This window comes from Macaca mulatta, chromosome 10 (genome assembly GCF_049350105.2).
Source record: "Macaca mulatta isolate MMU2019108-1 chromosome 10, T2T-MMU8v2.0, whole genome shotgun sequence".
Classification (NCBI taxonomy): domain Eukaryota; kingdom Metazoa; phylum Chordata; class Mammalia; order Primates; family Cercopithecidae; genus Macaca; species Macaca mulatta.
In genome coordinates, this window is record NC_133415.1 from 48,233,501 (window position 1) to 48,254,277 (window position 20,777).

Below are 20,777 nucleotides of genomic sequence, written 5' to 3' on the forward strand. Positions count from 1 at the left end.
TTTCACAGAACACAAAGAAGTTTCTCAGACAGCTTCTATCTCTTTGTAATCGGAGGATATTTCCTTTGGCCCTATAGTCTTCAAAGGGATCCGAAATATCTCTTCTCAGATTCCACAGAAATAAGGCTAGCAAAGAGATCCACGAAATACAGATGTAACTCTGTGAGATGAATTAAAAGAACACTAAGCAGTTTCTCAGAAAGCTTCTTTCCAGATTTCATCTGAGGATATTTCCTTTTTCACCATAGACCTCTATGGGCTTCCAAATATCACTTTGCCAATTCCAAAAGAACTGTCTTAGCGAAATTCTTCTTGAGGGGAAAGCTGTAACTCTGTGAGGTGATTTCACAGATCACAAAGGATTTTCTCAGAAAGCTTCTTTCTCTTTGTTATCAGAGGATATTTCCTTTGGCCCTATAGTCTTCAAAGGGATCCGAAATATCTGTTCTCAGATTCCACAGAAATAAGGCTAGCAAAGAGATCCACGAAATACAGATGAAACTCTGTGAGATGAGTTAACAGACGAATAAACAGTTTCTCAGAAAGCTTCTTTCCAGATTTCATCTGAGGATATTTCCTTTTTCACCATAGCCCTCTAAGGGCTTCCAAATATCACTTTGCCAATTCCACAAGAACTGTCTTAGCGAAAGGCTTCTTGAGGGTAAAGCTGTAACTCTGTGAGATGATTTCACAGAACACAAAGATGTTTCTGAGAAAGCTTCTTTCTCTTTGTTATCGGACGATACTTCCTTTTGCCCTATAGTCTTCAAAGGGATCCGAAATATATGTTCTCAGATTCCACAGAAATAAGGCTAGCAAAGAGATCCACGAAATACAGATGTAACTGTGTGAGATGAATTAACAGAACACCAAGCAGTTTCTCAGAAAGCTTCTTTCCAGATTTCATCTGAGGATAATTCCTTTTTCACCGTAGCCCTCTATGGTCTTCCAAATATCACTTTGCCAATGCCACGAGAACTGTCTTAGCGAAAGCCTTCTTGAGGGGAAAGCTGTAACTCTGTGAGATGATTTCACAGAACGCAAAGAAGTTTCTCAGAAAGCTTCCTTCTCTTTGTTATCGGAGGATATTTCCTTTGGCCCTATAGTCTTCAAAGGGATCCGAAATATGGGTTCTCAGATTCCACAGAAATAAGTCTAGTAAAGAGATCCAAGAAATAGAGATGTAACTCTGTGATATGAATTAACAGAACACTAAGCAGTTTCTCAGAAAGCTTCTTTCCAGATTTCATCTGAGGATATTTTCTTTTTCACCGTGACCCTCTATGGTCTTCCAAATATCACTTTGCCAATTCCACAAGAACTGTCTTACTGAAAGGATTCTTGAGGGGAAAGCTGTAACTCTGTGAGTTAATTTCACAGAACACAAAGAAGTTTCTCAGAAAGCTTCTTTCTCTTTGATATCGGAGGATATTTCCTTTGGGGGAAAGCTGTAACTCTGTGAGATGTTTTCACAGAACGCAAAGAAGTTTCTCAGAAAGCTTCCTTCTCTTTGTTATCGGAGGATATTTCCTTTGGCCCTATAGTCTTCAATAGGATCCGAAATATGTGTTCTCAGATTCCACAGAAATAAGGCTAGCAAAGAGATCCACGAAATACAGATGTAACTCTGTGAGATGAATTAACATAACACCAAGCAGTTTTTCAGAAAGCTTCTTTCCAGATTTCATCTGAGGATATTTCCTTTTTCAACATAGCCCTCTGTGGGCTTCCATATATCACTTTGCCAATTCCACAAGAACTGTCTTAGCGAAAGGCTTCTTGAGGGGAAAGCTGTAACAGTGAGTTGATTTCACAGAACACAAAGAAGTTTCTCAGAAAGATTCTTTCTCTTTGTTATCGGAGGATATTTCCTTTGGCCCTATGGTTTACAAAGGGATCAGAAATATCTTTTCTCAGATTCCACAGAAATAAGGCTAGCAAAGAGATCCACGAAATACAGATGTAACTCTGTGAAATAAATTAACAGATCACTAAGCAGTTTCTCAGAAAGTTTCTTTCCAGATTACATCTGAGGATATTTCCTTTTTCACCATAGCCCTCTATGGGCTTCCAAATATCACTTTGCCAATTCCACAAGAACTGTCCTAGCGAAAGGCTTCTTGAGGGGAAAGCTGTAACTGTGAGTTGATTCACAGAACACAAAGAAGTTTCTCAGGAAGCATCTGTCTCTTTGTTATCGGAGGATATTTCCTTTGGCCCTATGGTCTTCAAAGGGATCCGAAATATCTGTTCTCAGATTCCACAGAAATAAGGCTAGCAAAGAGATCCACGAACTACAGATGTAACTCTGTGAGATGAATTAACAGAACACCAAGCAGTTTTTCAGAAAGCTTCTTTCCAGATTTCATCTGAGGATATTTCCTTTTTCAACATAGCCCTCTGTGGGCTTCCATATATCACTTTGCCAATTCCACAAGAACTGTCTTAGCAAAAGGCTTCTTGAGGGGAAAGCTGTAACTGTGAGTTGATTTCACAGAACACAAAGAAGTTTCTCAGAAAGATTCTTTCTCTTTGTTATCGGAGGATATTTCCTTTGGCCCTATAGTCTACAAAGGGATCAGAAATATCTTTTCTCAGAAACCACAGAAATAAGGCTAGCAAAGAGATCCACGAAATACAGATGTAACTCTGTGAAATAAATTAACAGATCACTAAGCAGTTTCTCAGAAAGCTTCTTTCCAGATTACATCTGAGGATATTTCCTTTTTCACCATAGCCCTCTATGGGCTTCCAAATTTCACTTTGCCAATTCCACAAGAACTGTCTTAGCGAAAGGCTTCTTGAGGGGAAATCTGTAACTCTGTGAGATGATTTCACAGAACAAAAAGAAGTTTCTCAGAAAGCTTCTTTCTCTTTGTAATCGGAGGATATTTCCTATGGCCCTATAGTCTTCAAAGAGATCTGAAATAATTGTTCTCAGATTCCACAGAAATAAAGCTAGCAAAGAGATCCAAGAAATACAGATGTAACTCTGTGAGATGAATTAACAGAACACTAAGCAGTTTCTCAGAAAGCTTCTTTCCAGATTACATCTGAGGATATTTCCTTTTTCACCATAGCCCTCTATGGGCTTCCAAATATCACTTTGCCAATTCCACAAGAACTGTCTTAGCGAAAGGCTTCTTGAGGGGAAAGCTGTAACTCTGTGAGATGATTTCACAAAACACAAAGAAATTTCTCAGAAAGCTTCTTTCTCTTTTTTATAGGAGGATATTTCCTTTGGCCCTACAGTCTTCAAAGGGATCCGAAATATCTGTTCTCAGATTCCACAGAAATAAGGCTAGCAAAGCGATCCATGAAATACAGATGTAACTCTGTGAGATGAATTAACAGATCACTAAGCAGTTTCTCAGAAAGCTTCTTTCCAGATTTCATCTGAGGATATTTCCTTTTTCACCGTAGCCCTCTATGGGCTTCCAAATATCACTTTGCCAATTCCACAAGAACTGTCTTAGCGAAAGGCTTCTTGAGGGGAAAGCTGTAACTGTGAGTTGATTTCAGAGAACACAAAGAAGTTTCTAAGAACGCTTCTTTCTCTTTGTAATCGGAGGATATTTCCTTTGGCGATATAGTCTTCAAAGGGATCCGAAACATCTGTTCTCAGATTCCACAGAAATAAGGCTAGCAAAGAGATCCACGAAATACAGATATAACTCTGTGAGATGATTTAACAGAACACCAAGCAGTTTCTCAGGAAGCTACTTTCCAGATTTCATCTGAGGATATTTCCTTTTTCACCATAGCCCTCTATGGACTTCCAAATATCACTTTGCCAATTCCACAAGAACTGTCTTAGCGAAAGGCTTCTTGAGGGGAAAGCTGTAACTCTGTGAGGTGATTTCACAGAACACAAAGAAGTTTCTCACAAAGCTTCTTTCTCTTTGTTATCGGAGGATATTTCCTTTGGCCCTACAGTCTTCAAAGGGATCCGAAATATCTGTTCTCAGATTCCACAGAAATAAGGCTAGCAAAGAGATCCATGAAATACAGATGTAACTCTGTGAGATGAATTAACAGAACACAAAGAAGTTTCTCAGAAAGTTTCTTTCCAGATTTCATCTGAGGATATTTCCTTTTTCACCATAACTCTCTATGGGCTTCCAAATATCACTTTGCCAATTCCACAAGAACTGTCTTAGCGAAAGGATTCTTGAGGGGAAAGCTGTAACTGTGAGTTAATTTCAGAGAACACAAAGAAGTTTCTAAGAACGCTTCTTTCTCTTTGTAATCGGGGGATATTTCCGTTGGCCCTATAGTCTTCAAAGGGATCCGAAATATCTGTTCTCCGATTCCACAGAAATAAGGCTAGCAAAGAGATCCACGAAATACAGATGTAACTCTGTGAGATGAATTAACAGAACACCAAGCATTTTCTCAGAAAGCTTCTTTCCAGATTTCATCTGAGGATACTTCCTCTTTCACCCTAGCCATCTATGGGCTTCCATATATCACTTTCCCATTTCCAAAAGAACTGTTTTAGCGAAAGGCTTCTTGAGGGGAAAGCTGTAACTCTGTGAGATGATTTCACAGAACACAAAGAAGTTTCTCAGAAAGCTTCTTTCTCTTTGTTATCGGAGGATATTTCCTTTGGCCCTATAGTCTTCAAAGGGATCCCAAATATCTCTTCTCAGATTCCATAGAAATAAGGCTAGCAAAGAGATCCACGAAATACAGATGTAACTCTGTGAGATGAATTAACAGAACACTAAGCAGTTTCTCAGAAAGCTTCTTTCCAGATTTCATCTGAGGATATTTCCTTTTTCACCATAGACCTCTATGGGCTTCCAAATATCACTTTACCAATTCCACAAGAACTGTCTTAGCGAAAGGATTCTTGAGGGGAAAGCTGTAACTGTGAGTTGATTTCACAGAACACAAAGAAGTTTCTCAGAAAGATTCTTTCTCTTTGTTATCGGAGGAAATTTCCTTTGGCCCTATGGTTTACAAAGGGATCAGAAATATCTTTTCTCAGATTTCACAGAAATAAGGCTAGCAAAGAGATCCATGAAATACAGATGTAACTCTGTGAAATAAATTAACAGATCACTAAGCAGTTTCTCAGAAAGTTTCTTTCCAGATTACATCTGAGGATATTTCCTTTTTCACCATAGCCCTCTATGGGCTTCCAAATATCACTTTGCCTATTCCACAAGAACTGTCCTAGCGAAAGGCTTCTTGAGGGGAAAGCTGTAACTGTGAGTTGATTCACAGAACACAAAGAAGTTTCTCAGGAAGCATCTGTCTCTTTGTTATCGGAGGATATTTCCTTTGGCCCTATCGTCTTCAAAGGGATCCGAAATATCTCTTCTCAGATTCCACAGAAATAAGGCTAGCAAAGAGATCCACGAACTACAGATGTAACTCTGTGAGATGAATTAACAGAACACCAAGCAGTTTTTCAGAAAGCTTCTTTCCAGATTTCATCTGAGGATATTTCCTTTTTCAACATAGCCCTCTGTGGGCTTCCATATGTCACTTTGCCAATTCCACAAGAACTGTCTTAGCGAAAGGCTTCTTGAGGGGAAAGCTGTAACTGTGAGTTGATTTCACAGAACACAAAGAAGTTTCTCAGAAAGATTCTTTCCCTTTGTTATCGGAGGATATTTCCTTTGGCCCTATAGTCTACAAAGGGATCAGAAATATCTTTTCTCAGAAACCACAGAAATAAGGCTAGCAAAGAGATCCACGAAATACAGATGTAACTCTGTGAAATAAATTAACAGATCACTAAGCAGTTTCTCAGAAAGCTTCTTTCCAGATTACATCTGAGGATATTTCCTTTTTCACCATTGCCCTCTATGGGCTTCCAAATATCACTTTGCCAATTCCACAAGAACTGTCCTAGCGAAAGCCTTCTTGAGGGGAAAGCTGTAACTGTGAGCTGATTCACAGAACACAAAGAAGTTTCTCAGCAAGCATCTGTCTCTTTGTTATCGGGGAATATTTCCTTTGGCCCTATCGTCTTCAAAGGGATCCGAAATATCTCTTCTCAGATTCCACAGAAATAAGGCTAGCAAAGAGATCCACGAAATACAGATGTAACTCTGTGAGATGAATTAACAGAACACTAAGCAGTTTCTCAGAAAGCTTCTTTCTAGATTTCATCTGAGGATATTTCCTTTTTCACCATAGCCCTCTATGGGCTTCCAAATATCACTTTGCCAATTCCACAAGAACTGTCTTAGTGAAAGCCTTCTTGAGGGGAAGCTGTAACTCTGGGTGATGATTTCACAGAACACAAAGAAGTTTCTCAGAAAGCTTCTTTCTCTTTGTAATCGGAGGATATTTCCTTTGGCCCTCTAGTCCTCAAAGGGATCCGAAATATCTGTTCTCAGATTCCACTGAAATAAGGCTAGCAAAGAGATCCACGAAATACAGATGTAACTCTGTGAGATGAATTAACAGAACACTGAGCCGTTTCTCAGAAAGCTTCTTTCCAGAATTCATCTGAGGATATTTCCTTTTTCACCATAGCCCTCTATGGGCTTCCAAATATCACTATGCCAATTCCACAAGAAGTGTCTTAGCGAAAGGCTTCTTGAGGGGAAAGCTGTAACTCTGTGAGATGATTTCACAGAATGCAAAGAAGTTTCTCAGAAAGCTTCCTTCTCTTTGTTATCGGAGGATATTTCCTTTGGCCCTAGAGTCTTCAATAGGATCCGAAATATCTGTTTTCAGATTCCACAGAAGTAAGGCAAGCAAAGAGATCCAAGAAATAGAGATGTAACTCCAAGAAATAGAGATGTAACTCTGTGAGATGAATTAACAGAACCTAAGCAGTTTCTCAGAAAGCTTCTTTCCAGATTTCTTCTGAGGATATTTCCTTTTTCACCATAGCCCTCTATCGGCTTCCAAATAACACTTTGCCAATTTCACAAGAACTGTCTTAGCGAAAGGCTTCTTGAGGGGAAAGCTGTAACTCTGTGAGATGATTTCACAGAACACAAAGAAGTTTCTCAGGAAGCTTCTTTCTCTTTGTAATCGGAGGATATTTCCTTTGGCCCTATAGTCTTCAAAGAGATCTGAAATATCTGTTCTCAGATTCCACAGAAATAAGGCTAGCAAAGAGATCCACGAAACACAGATGTAATTCTCTGAGATGAATTAACAGAACACTAAGCAGTTTCTCAGAAAGCTTCTTTCCAGATTTCATCTGAGGATATTTCCTTTTTCACCATAGCCCTCTATGGGCTTCTAAATTTCACTTTGCCAATTCCAGAAGAACTGTCTTAGCGAAAGGCTTCTTGAGGGGAAATCTGTAACTCTGTGAGATGATTTCACAGAACAAAAAGAAGTTTCTCAGAAAGCTTCTTTCTCTTTGTAATCGGAGGATATTTCCTATGGCCCTATAGTCTTCAAAGAGATCTGAAATAATTGTTCTCAGATTCCACAGAAATAAGGCTAGCAAAGAGATCCAAGAAATACAGATGTAACTCTGTGAGATGAATTAACAGAACACTAAGCAGTTTCTCAGAAAGCTTCTTTCCAGATTACATCTGAGGATATTTCCTTTTTCACCATAGCCCTCTATGGGCTTCCAAATATCACTTTGCCAATTCCACAAGAACTGTCTTAGTGAAAGGCTTCTTGAGGGGAAAGCTGTAACTCTGTGAGATGATTTCACAGAACACAAAGAAGTTTCTCAGACAGCTTCTATCTCTTTGTAATCGGAGGATATTTCCTTTGGCCCTATAGTCTTCAAAGGGATCCGAAATATCTCTTCTCAGATTCCACAGAAATAAGGCTAGCAAAGAGATCCACGAAATACAGATGTAACTCTGTGAGATGAATTAAAAGAACACTAAGCAGTTTCTCAGAAAGCTTCTTTCCAGATTTCATCTGAGGATATTTCCTTTTTCACCATAGACCTCTATGGGCTTCCAAATATCACTTTGCCAATTCCAAAAGAACTGTCTTAGCGAAATTCTTCTTGAGGGGAAAGCTGTAACTCTGTGAGGTGATTTCACAGATCACAAAGGATTTTCTCAGAAAGCTTCTTTCTCTTTGTTATCAGAGGATATTTCCTTTGGCCCTATAGTCTTCAAAGGGATCCGAAATATCTGTTCTCAGATTCCACAGAAATAAGGCTAGCAAAGAGATCCACGAAATACAGATGAAACTCTGTGAGATGAGTTAACAGACGAATAAACAGTTTCTCAGAAAGCTTCTTTCCAGATTTCATCTGAGGATATTTCCTTTTTCACCATAGCCCTCTAAGGGCTTCCAAATATCACTTTGCCAATTCCACAAGAACTGTCTTAGCGAAAGGCTTCTTGAGGGTAAAGCTGTAACTCTGTGAGATGATTTCACAGAACACAAAGATGTTTCTGAGAAAGCTTCTTTCTCTTTGTTATCGGACGATACTTCCTTTTGCCCTATAGTCTTCAAAGGGATCCGAAATATATGTTCTCAGATTCCACAGAAATAAGGCTAGCAAAGAGATCCACGAAATACAGATGTAACTGTGTGAGATGAATTAACAGAACACCAAGCAGTTTCTCAGAAAGCTTCTTTCCAGATTTCATCTGAGGATAATTCCTTTTTCACCGTAGCCCTCTATGGTCTTCCAAATATCACTTTGCCAATGCCACGAGAACTGTCTTAGCGAAAGCCTTCTTGAGGGGAAAGCTGTAACTCTGTGAGATGATTTCACAGAACGCAAAGAAGTTTCTCAGAAAGCTTCCTTCTCTTTGTTATCGGAGGATATTTCCTTTGGCCCTATAGTCTTCAAAGGGATCCGAAATATGGGTTCTCAGATTCCACAGAAATAAGTCTAGTAAAGAGATCCAAGAAATAGAGATGTAACTCTGTGATATGAATTAACAGAACACTAAGCAGTTTCTCAGAAAGCTTCTTTCCAGATTTCATCTGAGGATATTTTCTTTTTCACCGTGACCCTCTATGGTCTTCCAAATATCACTTTGCCAATTCCACAAGAACTGTCTTACTGAAAGGATTCTTGAGGGGAAAGCTGTAACTCTGTGAGTTAATTTCACAGAACACAAAGAAGTTTCTCAGAAAGCTTCTTTCTCTTTGATATCGGAGGATATTTCCTTTGGGGGAAAGCTGTAACTCTGTGAGATGTTTTCACAGAACGCAAAGAAGTTTCTCAGAAAGCTTCCTTCTCTTTGTTATCGGAGGATATTTCCTTTGGCCCTATAGTCTTCAATAGGATCCGAAATATGTGTTCTCAGATTCCACAGAAATAAGGCTAGCAAAGAGATCCACGAAATACAGATGTAACTCTGTGAGATGAATTAACAGAACACCAAGCAGTTTTTCAGAAAGCTTCTTTCCAGATTTCATCTGAGGATATTTCCTTTTTCAACATAGCCCTCTGTGGGCTTCCATATATCACTTTGCCAATTCCACAAGAACTGTCTTAGCGAAAGGCTTCTTGAGGGGAAAGCTGTAACAGTGAGTTGATTTCACAGAACACAAAGAAGTTTCTCAGAAAGATTCTTTCTCTTTGTTATCGGAGGATATTTCCTTTGGCCCTATGGTTTACAAAGGGATCAGAAATATCTTTTCTCAGATTCCACAGAAATAAGGCTAGCAAAGAGATCCACGAAATACAGATGTAACTCTGTGAAATAAATTAACAGATCACTAAGCAGTTTCTCAGAAAGTTTCTTTCCAGATTACATCTGAGGATATTTCCTTTTTCACCATAGCCCTCTATGGGCTTCCAAATATCACTTTGCCAATTCCACAAGAACTGTCCTAGCGAAAGGCTTCTTGAGGGGAAAGCTGTAACTGTGAGTTGATTCACAGAACACAAAGAAGTTTCTCAGGAAGCATCTGTCTCTTTGTTATCGGAGGATATTTCCTTTGGCCCTATCGTCTTCAAAGGGATCCGAAATATCTGTTCTCAGATTCCACAGAAATAAGGCTAGCAAAGAGATCCACGAACTACAGATGTAACTCTGTGAGATGAATTAACAGAACACCAAGCAGTTTTTCAGAAAGCTTCTTTCCAGATTTCATCTGAGGATATTTCCTTTTTCAACATAGCCCTCTGTGGGCTTCCATATATCACTTTGCCAATTCCACAAGAACTGTCTTAGCAAAAGGCTTCTTGAGGGGAAAGCTGTAACTGTGAGTTGATTTCACAGAACACAAAGAAGTTTCTCAGAAAGAATCTTTCTCTTTGTTATCGGAGGATATTTCCTTTGGCCCTATAGTCTACAAAGGGATCAGAAATATCTTTTCTCAGAAACCACAGAAATAAGGCTAGCAAAGAGATCCACGAAATACAGATGTAACTCTGTGAAATAAATTAACAGATCACTAAGCAGTTTCTCAGAAAGCTTCTTTCCAGATTACATCTGAGGATATTTCCTTTTTCACCATAGCCCTCTATGGGCTTCCAAATATCACTTTGCCAATTCCACAAGAACTGTCCTAGCGAAAGCCTTCTTGAGGGGAAAGCTGTAACTGTGAGTTGATTCACAGAACACAAAGAAGTTTCTCAGCAAGCATCTGTCTCTTTGTTATCGGAGGATATTTCCTTTGGCCCTATCATCTTCAAAGGGATCCGAAATATCTCTTCTCAGATTCCACAGAAATAAGGCTAGCAAAGAGATCCACGAAATACAGATGTAACTCTGTGAGATGAATTAACAGAACACTAAGCAGTTTCTCAGAAAGCTTCTTTCTAGATTTCATCTGAGGATATTTCCTTTTTCACCATAGCCCTCTATGGGCTTCCAAATATCACTTTGCCAATTCCACAAGAACTGTCTTAGTGAAAGCCTTCTTGAGGGGAAAGCTGTAACTCTGTGAGTTGATTTCACAGAAGACAAAGAAGTTTCTCAGAAAGGTTCTTTCTCTTTGTTATCAGTGGATATTTCCTTTGGCCCTCTAGTCCTCAAAGGGATCCGAAATATCTGTTCTCAGGTTCCACTGAAATAAGGCTAGCAAAGAGATCCACGAAATAGAGATGTAACTCTGTGAGATGAATTAACAGAACACTGAGCAGTTTCTCAGAAAGCTTCTTTCCAGATTTCATCTGAGGATATTTCCTTTTTCACCGTAGCCCTCTAAGGGCTTCCAAATATCACTATGCAAATTCCACAAGAAGTGTCTTAGCGAAAGGCTTCTTGAGGGGAAAGCTGTAACTCTGTGAGATGATTTCACAGAATGCAAAGAAGTTTCTCAGAAAGCTTCCTTCTCTTTGTTATCGGAGGATATTTCCTTTGGCCCTAGAGTCTTCAATAGGATCCGAAATATCTGTTCTCAGATTCCACAGAAGTAAGGCAAGCAAAGAGATCCAAGAAATAGAGATGTAACCCTGTGAGATGAATTAACAGAACCTAAGCAGTTTCTCAGAAAGCTTCTTTCCAGATTTCTTCTGAGGATATTTCCTTTTTCACCATAGCCCTCTATCGGCTTCCAAATAACACTTTGCCAATTTCACAAGAACTGTCTTAGTGAAAGGCTTCTTGAGGGGAAAGCTGTAACTCTGTGAGATGATTTCACAGAACACAAAGAAGTTTCTCAGGAAGCTTCTTTCTCTTTGTAATAGGAGGATATTTCCTTTGGCCCTATAGTCTTCAAAGAGATCTGAAATATCTGTTCTCAGATTCCACAGAAATAAGGCTAGCAAAGAGATCCACGAAACACAGATGTAATTCTCTGAGATGAATTAACAGAACACTAAGCAGTTTCTCAGAAAGCTTCTTTCCAGATTTCATCTGAGGATATTTCCTTTTTCACCATAGCCCTCTATGGGCTTCCAAATTTCACTTTGCCAATTCCACAAGAACTGTCTTAGCGAAAGGCTTCTTGAGGGGAAATCTGTAACTCTGTGAGATGATTTCACAGAACAAAAAGAAGTTTCTCAGAAAGCTTCTTTCTCTTTGTAATCGGAGGATATTTCCTATGGCCCTATAGTCTTCAAAGAGATCTGAAATAATTGTTCTCAGATTCCACAGAAATAAGGCTAGCAAAGAGATCCAAGAAATACAGATGTAACTCTGTGAGATGAATTAACAGAACACTAAGCAGTTTCTCAGAAAGCTTCTTTCCAGATTACATCTGAGGATATTTCCTTTTTCACCATAGCCCTCTATGGGCTTCCAAATATCACTTTGCCAATTCCACAAGAACTGTCTTAGCGAAAGGCTTCTTGAGGGGAAAGCTGTAACTCTGTGAGATGATTTCACAAAACACAAAGAAATTTCTCAGAAAGCTTCTTTCTCTTTTTTATAGGAGGATATTTCCTTTGGCCCTATAGTCTCCAAAGGGATCCGAAATATCTGTTCTCAGCTTCCACAGAAATAATGCTAGCAAAGAGATCCACGAAATACAGATTTAACTCTGTGAGATGAATTAACAGAACTCTAAGCAGTTTCTCAGAAAACTTCTTTCCAGATTTCATCTGAGGATATTTCCTTTTTCACCATAGCTCTCTATGGGCTACAAAATATCACTTTGCTAATTCCAAAAGAACTGTCTTAGCGAAAGGCTTTTTGAGGGGAAGGCTGTAACTCTGTGAGATGATTTCACAGAACACAAAGAAGTTTCTCAGAAAGCTTCTTTACCTTTTTATCGGAGGATATTTCCTTTGGCCCTATAATCTTCATAGGGATCGGAAATAACTCTTCTCAGATTCCACAGAAATAAGGCTACCAAAGAGATCCCAGAAATGCAGATTTAACTCTGTGAGATGAATTAACAGAACACTAAGCAGTTTCTCAGAAAGCTTCTTTCCAGATTACATCTGAGGATATTTCCTTTTTCACCATAGACCTCTATGGGCTTCCAAATATCACTTTGCCAATTCCACAAGAACTGTCTTAGCGAAAGGCTCCTTGAGGGGAAAGCTGTAACTGTGAGTTGATTTCACAGAACACAAAGAAGTTTCTAAGAACGCTTCTTTCTCTTTGTAATCGGGGGATATTTCCTTTGGCACTATAGTCTTCAAAGGGATCCGAAATATCTGTTCTGAGATTCCACAGAAATAAGGCTAGCAAAGAGATCCACGAAATACAGATGAAACTCTGTGAGATGAATTAACAGAACACTAAGCAGTTTCTCAGAAAGCTTCTTTCCAGATTTCATCTGAGGATATTTCCCTTTTCACCATAGCCCTCTATGGGCTTCCAAATATCACTTTGCCAATTCCACAAGAAGTTTCTTAGCGAAAGTCCTCTTGAGGAGGAAGCTGTAACTCTGTGAGATGATTTCAGAGAACACAAAGAAGTTTCTCAGAAAGCTTCTTTCTCTTTGTTATCGGAGGATATTTCCTTTGGTCCTGTAGTCTTCAAAGGGATCCGAAATATCTGTGCTCAGATTCCACAGAAATAAGGCTAGCAAAGAGATCCACGAAATGCAGATGTAACCTTGTGAGATGAATTGACAGAAGACTAAGCAGTTTCTCAGGAAGCTTCTTTCCAGATTTCATCTGAGGATATTTCCCTTTTCACCGTAGCCCTCTATGGGCTTCGAAATATCACTTTGCCAATTCCACAAGAACTGTCTTAGCGAAAGGCTTCTTGAGGGGAAAGCTGTAACTCTGTGAGATGATTTCACAGAACACAAAGAAGTTTCTCAGAAAGCTTCTTTCTCTTTGTTATCGGAGGATATTTCCTGTGGCTCTATAGTCTTCAAAGGGATCCCAAATATCTCTTCTCAGATTCCATAGAAATAAGGCTAGCAAAGAGATCCATGAAATACAGATGTAACTCTGTGAGATGAATTAACAGAACACTAAGCAGTTTCTCAGAAAGCTTCTTTCCAGATTTCATCTGAGGATATTTCCTTTTCCACCATAGCCCTCTATGGGCTTCCAAATATCACTTTACCAATTCCACAAGAACTGTCTTAGCGAAAGGCTTCTTGAGGGGAAAGCTGTAACTGTGAGTTGATTTCACAGAACACAAAGAAGTTTCTCAGAAAGATTCTTTCTCTTTATTATCGGAGGATATTTCCTTTGGCCCTATGGTTTACAAAGGGATCAGAAATATCTTTTCTCAGATTCCACAGAAATAAGGCTAGCAAAGAGATCCACGAAATACAGATGTAACTCTGTGAAATAAATTAACAGATCACTAAGCAGTTTCTCAGAAAGTTTCTTTCCAGATTACATCTGAGGATATTTCCTTTTTCACCATAGCCCTCTATGGGCTTCCAAATATCACTTTGCCAATTCCACAAGAACTGTCCTAGCGAAAGGCTTCTTGAGGGGAAAGCTGTAACTGTGAGTTGATTCACAGAACACAAAGAAGTTTCTCAGGAAGCATCTGTCTCTTTGTTATCGGAGGATATTTCCTTTGGCCCTATCGTCTTCAAAGGGATCCGAAATATCTGTTCTCAGATTCCACAGAAATAAGGCTAGCAAAGAGATCCACGAACTACAGATGTAACTCTGTGAGATGAATTAACAGAACACCAAGCAGTTTTTCAGAAAGCTTCTTTCCAGATTTCATCTGAGGATATTTCCTTTTTCAACATAGCCCTCTGTGGGCTTCCATATATCACTTTGCCAATTCCACAAGAACTGTCTTAGCGAAAGGCTTCTTGAGGGGAAAGCTGTAACTGTGAGTTGATTTCACAGAACACAAAGAAGTTTCTCAGAAAGATTCTTTCTCTTTGTTATCGGAGGATATTTCCTTTGGCCCTATAGTCTACAAAGGGATCAGAAATATCTTTTCTCAGAAACCACAGAAATAAGGCTAGCAAAGAGATCCACGAAATACAGATGTAACTCTGTGAAATAAATTAACAGATCACTAAGCAGTTTCTCAGAAAGCTTCTTTCCAGATTACATCTGAGGATATTTCCTTTTTCACCATAGCCCTCTATGGGCTTCCAAATATCACTTTGCCAATTCCACAAGAACTGTCCTAGCGAAAGCCTTCTTGAGGGGAAAGCTGTAACTGTGAGTTGATTTACAGAACACAAAGAAGTTTCTCAGCAAGCATCTGTCTCTTTGTTATCGGAGGATATTTCCTTTGGCCCTATCATCTTCAAAGGGATCCGAAATATCTCTTCTCAGATTCCACAGAAATAAGGCTAGCAAAGAGATCCACGAAATACAGATGTAACTCTGTGAGATGAATTAACAGAACACTAAGCAGTTTCTCAGAAAGCTTCTTTCTAGATTTCATCTGAGGATATTTCCTTTTTCACCATAGCCCTCTATGGGCTTCCAAATATCACTTTGCCAATTCCACAAGAACTGTCTTAGTGAAAGCTTCTGGAGGGGAAAGCTGTAACTCTGTGAGTTGATTTCACAGAAGACAAAGAAGTTTCTCAGAAAGCTTCTTTCTCTTTGTTATCAGTGGATATTTCCTTTGGCCCTCTAGTCCTCAAAGGGATCCGAAATATCTGTTCTCAGATTCCACTGAAATAAGGCTAGCAAAGAGATCCACGAAATACAGATGTAACTCTGTGAGATGAATTAACAGAACACTGAGCAGTTTCTCAGAAAGCTTCTTTCCAGATTTCATCTGAGGATATTTCCTTTTTCACCATAGCCCTCTATGGGCTTCCAAATATCACTATGCCAATTCCACAAGAAGTGTCTTAGCGAAAGGCTTCTTGAGGGGAACGCTGTAACTCTGTGAGATGATTTCACAGAATGCAAAGAAGTTTCTCGGAAAGCTTCCTTCTCTTTGTTATCGGAGGATATTTCCTTTGGCCCTAGAGTCTTCAATAGGATCCGAAATATCTGTTCTCAGATTCCACAGAAGTAAGGCAAGCAAAGAGATCCAAGAAATAGAGATGTAACTCTGTGAGATGAATTAACAGAACCTAAGCAGTTTCTCAGAAAGCCTCTTTCCAGATTTCTTCTGAGGATATTTCCTTTTTCACCATAGCCCTCTATCGGCTTCCAAATAACACTTTGCCAATTTCACAAGAACTGTCTTAGCGAAAGGCTTCTTGAGGGGAAAGCTGTAACTCTGTGAGATGATTTCACAGAACACAAAGAAGTTTCTCAGGAAGCTTCTTTCTCTTTGTAATAGGAGGATATTTCCTTTGGCCCTATAGTCTTCAAAGAGATCTGAAATATCTGTTCTCAGATTCCACAGAAATAAGGCTAGCAAAGAGATCCACGAAACACAGATGTAATTCTCTGAGATGAATTAACAGAACACTAAGCAGTTTCTCAGAAAGCTTCTTTCCAGATTTCATCTGAGGATATTTCCTTTTTCACCATAGCCCTCTATGGGCTTCCAAATTTCACTTTGCCAATTCCACAAGAACTGTCTTAGCGAACGGCTTCTTGAGGGGAAATCTGTAACTCTGTGAGATGATTTCACAGAACAAAAAGAAGTTTCTCAGAAAGCTTCTTTCTCTTTGTAATCGGAGGATATTTCCTATGGCCCTATAGTCTTCAAAGAGATCTGAAATAATTGTTCTCAGATTCCACAGAAATAAGGCTAGCAAAGAGATCCAAGAAATACAGATGTAACTCTGTGAGATGAATTAACAGAACACTAAGCAGTTTCTCAGAAAGCTTCTTTCCAGATTACATCTGAGGATATTTCCTTTTTCACCATAGCCCTCTATGGGCTTCCAAATATCACTTTGCCAATTCCACAAGAACTGTCTTAGCGAAAGGCTTCTTGAGGGGAAAGCTGTAACTCTGTGAGATGATTTCACAAAACACAAAGAAATTTCTCAGAAAGCTTCTTTCTCTTTTTTATAGGAGGATATTTCCTTTGGCCCTATAGTCTCCAAAGGGATCCGAAATATCTGTTCTCAGATTCCACAGAAATAAGGCTAGCAAAGAGATCCACGAAATACAGATTTAACTCTGTGAGATGAATTAACAGAACTCTAAGCAGTTTCTCAGAAAACTTCTTTCCAGATTTCATCTGAGGATATTTCCTTTTTCACCATAGCTCTCTATGGGCTACAAAATATCACTTTGCTAATTCCAAAAGAACTGTCTTAGCGAAAGGCTTTTTGAGGGGAAGGCTGTAACTCTGTGAGATGATTTCACAGAACACAAAGAAGTTTCTCAGAAAGCTTCTTTACCTTTTTATCGGAGGATATTTCCTTTGGCCCTATAATCTTCATAGGGATCGGAAATAACTCTTCTCAGATTCCACAGAAATAAGGCTACCAAAGAGATCCCAGAAATGCAGATTTAACTCTGTGAGATGAATTAACAGAACACTAAGCAGTTTCTCAGAAAGCTTCTTTCCAGATTACATCTGAGGATATTTCCTTTTTCACCATAGAACTCTATGGGCTTCCAAATATCACTTTGCCAATTCCACAAGAACTGTCTTAGCGAAAGGCTCCTTGAGGGGAAAGCTGTAACTGTGAGTTGATTTCACAGAACACAAAGAAGTTTCTAAGAACGCTTCTTTCTCTTTGTAATCGGGGGATATTTCCTTTGGCACTATAGTCTTCAAAGGGATCCGAAATATCTGTTCTGAGATTCCACAGAAATAAGGCTAGCAAAGAGATCCACGAAATACAGATGAAACTCTGTGAGATGAATTAACAGAACACTAAGCAGTTTCTCAGAAAGCTTCTTTCCAGATTTCATCTGAGGATATTTCCCTTTTCACCATAGCCCTCTATGGGCTTCCAAATATCACTTTGCCAATTCCACAAGAAGTTTCTTAGCGAAAGTCCTCTTGAGGAGGAAGCTGTAACTCTGTGAGATGATTTCAGAGAACACAAAGAAGTTTCTCAGAAAGCTTCTTTCTCTTTGTTATCGGAGGATATTTCCTTTGGTCCTGTAGTCTTCAAAGGGATCCGAAATATCTGTGCTCAGATTCCACAGAAATAAGGCTAGCAAAGAGATCCACGAAATGCAGATGTAACCTTGTGAGATGAATTGACAGAAGACTAAGCAGTTTCTCAGGAAGCTTCTTTCCAGATTTCATCTGAGGATATTTCCCTTTTCACCGTAGCCCTCTATGGGCTTCGAAATATCACTTTGCCAATTCCACAAGAACTGTCTTAGCGAAAGGCTTCTTGAGGGGAAAGCTGTAACTCTGTGAGATGATTTCACAGAACACAAAGAAGTTTCTCAGAAAGCTTCTTTCTCTTTGTTATCGGAGGATATTTCCTGTGGCTCTATAGTCTTCAAAGGGATCCCAAATATCTCTTCTCAGATTCCATAGAAATAAGGCTAGCAAAGAGATACATGAAATACAGATGTAACTCTGTGAGATGAATTAACAGAACACTAAGCAGTTTCTCAGAAAGCTTCTTTCCAGATTTCATCTGAGGATATTTCCTTTTCCACCATAGCCCTCTATGGGCTTCCAAATATCACTTTACCAATTCCACAAGAACTGTCTTAGCGAAAGGCTTCTTGAGGGGAAAGCTGTAACTGTGAGTTGATTTCACAGAACACAAAGAAGTTTCTCAGAAAGATTCTTTCTCTTTATTATCGGAGGATATTTCCTTTGGCCCTATGGTTTACAAAGGGATCAGAAATATCTTTTCTCAGATTCCACAGAAATAAGGCTAGCAAAGAGATCCACGAAATACAGATGTAACTCTGTGAAATAAATTAACAGATCACTAAGCAGTTTCTCAGAAAGTTTCTTTCCAGATTACATCTGAGGATATTTCCTTTTTCACCATAGCCCTCTATGGGCTTCCAAATATCACTTTGCCAATTCCACAAGAACTGTCCTAGCGAAAGGCTTCTTGAGGGGAAAGCTGTAACTGTGAGTTGATTCACAGAACACAAAGAAGTTTCTCAGGAAGCATCTGTCTCTTTGTTATCGGAGGATATTTCCTTTGGCCCTATCGTCTTCAAAGGGATCCGAAATATCTGTTCTCAGATTCCACAGAAATAAGGCTAGCAAAGAGATCCACGAACTACAGATGTAACTCTGTGAGATGAATTAACAGAACACCAAGCAGTTTTTCAGAAAGCTTCTTTCCAGATTTCATCTGAGGATATTTCCTTTTTCAACATAGCCCTCTGTGGGCTTCCATATATCACTTTGCCAATTCCACAAGAACTGTCTTAGCGAAAGGCTTCTTGAGGGGAAAGCTGTAACTGTGAGTTGATTTCACAGAACACAAAGAAGTTTCTCAGAAAGATTCTTTCTCTTTGTTATCGGAGGATATTTCCTTTGGCCCTATAGTCTACAAAGGGATCAGAAATATCTTTTCTCAGAAACCACAGAAATAAGGCTAGCAAAGAGATCCACGAAATACAGATGTAACTCTGTGAAATAAATTAACAGATCACTAAGCAGTTTCTCAGAAAGCTTCTTTCCAGATTACATCTGAGGATATTTCCTTTTTCACCATAGCCCTCTATGGGCTTCCAAATATCACTTTGCCAATTCCACAAGAACTGTCCTAGCGAAAGCCTTCTTGAGGGGAAAGCTGTAACTGTGAGTTGATTTACAGAACACAAAGAAGTTTCTCAGCAAGCATCTGTCTCTTTGTTATCGGAGGATATTTCCTTTGGCCCTATCATCTTCAAAGGGATCCGAAATATCTCTTCTCAGATTCCACAGAAATAAGGCTAGCAAAGAGATCCACGAAATACAGATGTAACTCTGTGAGATGAATTAACAGAACACTAAGCAGTTTCTCAGAAAGCTTCTTTCTAGATTTCATCTGAGGATATTTCCTTTTTCACCATAGCCCTCTATGGGCTCCCAAATATCACTTTGCCAATTCCACAAGAACTGTCTTAGTGAAAGCTTCTGGAGGGGAAAGCTGTAACTCTGTGAGTTGATTTCACAGAAGACAAAGAAGTTTCTCAGAAAGCTTCTTTCTCTTTGTTATCAGTGGATATTTCCTTTGGCCCTCTAGTCCTCAAAGGGATCCGAAATATCTGTTCTCAGATTCCACTGAAATAAGGCTAGCAAAGAGATCCACGAAATACAGATGTAACTCTGTGAGATGAATTAACAGAACACTGAGCAGTTTCTCAGAAAGCTTCTTTCCAGATTTCATCTGAGGATATTTCCTTTTTCACCATAGCCCTCTATGGGCTTCCAAATATCACTATGCCAATTCCACAAGAAGTGTCTTAGCGAAAGGCTTCTTGAGGGGAACGCTGTAACTCTGTGAGATGATTTCACAGAATGCAAAGAAGTTTCTCGGAAAGCTTCCTTCTCTTTGTTATCGGAGGATATTTCCTTTGGCCCTAGAGTCTTCAATAGGATCCGAAATATCTGTTCTCAGATTCCACAGAAGTAAGGCAAGCAAAGAGATCCAAGAAATAGAGATGTAACTCTGTGAGATGAATTAACAGAACCTAAGCAGTTTCTCAGAAAGCCTCTTTCCAGATTTCTTCTGAGGATATTTCCTTTTTCACCATAGCCCTCTATCGGCTTCCAAATAACACTTTGCCAATTTCACAAGAACTGTCTTAGCGAAAGGCTTCTTGAGGGGAAAGCTGTAACTCTGTGAGATGATTTCACAGAACACAAAGAAGTTTCTCAGGAAGCTTCTTTCTCTTTGTAATCGGAGGATATTTCCTTTGGCCCTATAGTCTTCAAAGAGATCTGAAATATCTGTTCTCAGATTCCACAGAAATAAGGCTAGCAAAGAGATCCACGAAATACAGATGTAATTCTCTGAGATGAATTAACAGAACACTAAGCAGTTTCTCAGAAAGCTTCTTTCCAGATTTCATCTGAGGATATTTCCTTTTTCACCATAGCCCTCTATGGGCTTCCAAATTTCACTTTGCCAATTCCACAAGAACTGTCTTAGCGAAAGGCTTCTTGAGGGGAAATCTGTAACTCTGTGAGATGATTTCACAGAACAAAAAGAAGTTTCTCAGAAAGCTTCTTTCTCTTTGTAAT